Source organism: Euprymna scolopes, chromosome 28 (assembly GCF_053919585.1).
Source record: "Euprymna scolopes isolate OS-2025 chromosome 28, ASM5391958v1, whole genome shotgun sequence".
Classification (NCBI taxonomy): domain Eukaryota; kingdom Metazoa; phylum Mollusca; class Cephalopoda; order Sepiida; family Sepiolidae; genus Euprymna; species Euprymna scolopes.
The window spans coordinates 48,217,453-48,219,656 of NC_136509.1; positions in this window are offsets into that span (position 1 = coordinate 48,217,453).

Sequence of the window (2,204 nt, forward strand, 5' to 3'; positions counted from 1 at the left end):
ATCAATAAAGGTTGTGATCCAACGGGTCGCAGGTACGTCGAGCAATATTGTACGATCCTTCAGTTTTCCAATATTAATGATACTAAACCAATAATGGCACTACTATACTTATCTATCTATATATCTAGAAAAGTGAAAGTGTCTATCTGTCTGTCCGTGTGTCTGTGTGTGTACATTTCCCTACGCAATAACTTTGTCAATTTTCAGTTTACAGACTCGAAATTTGATATACAGGGTACTGAGGTTTGAGAAAATCCGTGTTCGGCCAGAAATTTGACTGTCAACGATTTGACCTTTGAGAACTCTATCAAACTCCTCCGTCAATTTTGGGTCTAAACACTTGAAATTTTAGATATAGGTTCCCTGGACATTGATCTAACTTAATAACTTTATTTGAACCCAAAACAATAAATGTTAAGGGGTCATAATAGGGGTCAAAGTTTAAAAAAAGTACTGCTTTTTTATCCTCAACATACACATCCAAACACCCTGGCGTGCCGGGCTGATATGCTAGTCTATCTATATATCTATAAAAGTGAACGTGTCTGTGTGTGTGTGTCTGTGTGTGTGTGTGTGTGTCTGTGTCCATTTCCCTACGCAATAACTCTGTCAATGTTTAGTCTACAGACTCGAAATTTGATAAACAGGGCACTGAGATTTGGGAAAATCGATATGATCGGGTTTCGGCCAGAAATTTAGCTGTTAAGGGGTCAGAGTTCAACGATTTGACCTTTGAGAACTCTATCAAACTCCTCCGACAATTTTGGGCCAAAACACTTGAAATTTTAGAGATTGGTTCCTTGGACATGGATCTAACTTAATAACTTGATTTGAGCCCAAAACAATAAATATTAAGAGGTCATAATAGGGGTCAAAGTTTAAAAAAATTACCGTTTTTTTTTTGCTCAGCATACACCTCAAAAGACCCGGGCAACGCCCGGCACCTATTGCTAGTATATCTATAAAAGTGAAAGTGTCTGTGTGTGTCTGTGTGTGTGTGCTTGTGTCCATTTCCCTACGCAATAACTCTGTCAATTTTTAGTCTACAGACGCGAAATTTGATATACAGGGTGCTGAGATTTGAGAAAACCTATGTGACCAGATGTTGGCCAGAAATTTGGCGATTAAGAGGTCAAAGTTCAACAATTTGACCTTTGAGAACTCTACCAAACTCCTTCGTCAATTTTAGGTATAAACACTTAAAATTTTAGATATAGGTTCCTTGGACAATGATCTAACTTAATAACATGATTTGAACCCAAAACAATAAATGTTAAAGGGTCATAATAGGGGTCAAATTAAAAAAAAATTACCTTTGCGGCATCTACCAAATTACTCAGACAATTTCTGGTCTAAACATTTGAAATTTTACATAAATGGCATTCAGAGATAGGGAAAGCTTTATAATCGGTTTGGGTAAAAAATTTGAGCTACCAATATATAAATGTAAGTATGTATGTTTGCATGTCTGCCTAAAACTTTCGAGAGAGGCGATGGATTTTCACAAGATCAGTATCGTTCTCAAGATGGACCCGTCAGACGACAAATACCGAAAAATAAGCATCTGGGCATTTTTCTACAGGGAAGGGTCGCTTTTTTCACTGATATTTTCGAAAGTCATCCCCTCTTTTCGATTTAAGTATTTTTGATTTAGACCTACGTCACTTCCTGTTTGGCGGTGGTCGCAACAGCAAAGACGTCGCATTTTCCCGCTCTTTTCGAGCCTGCCTTCCTATCACTTTTTTTTTATCAAAACACCCCTCCAAACAAACGCCGGGCTGAAATGCTAATCTATATATCTATAAAAGTGAACGTGTCTGTTTATCTGTCTGTCTGTGTATCTGTCTGTCTGTGTGTCTTTATGTGTACATTTCCCTCAGTCAAATTTTAGTCTACAGACACGAAATTTGATATAAAGGGTACTGAGATTTGGGAAAATCTATGTGATTGATTTTCGGCCAGAAATTTGGCGATTAAGGGGTTAAAGTTCAACGATTTGACCTTTGAGAACTCTACCAAACACCCCCGACAATTCTTGGTCTAAACACTTGGAATTTTAGTTATAGGTTCACTGGACATGGATATAACTTTATTTGAGCCCCAAACAGTAAATGTTAAGGGGTCATAATAGAGGTCAAAGTTTAAAAAATTGACCGCTTAAAAAAAATTTTTTTTTTGCTCAACATACACCACCAAAACCCGGG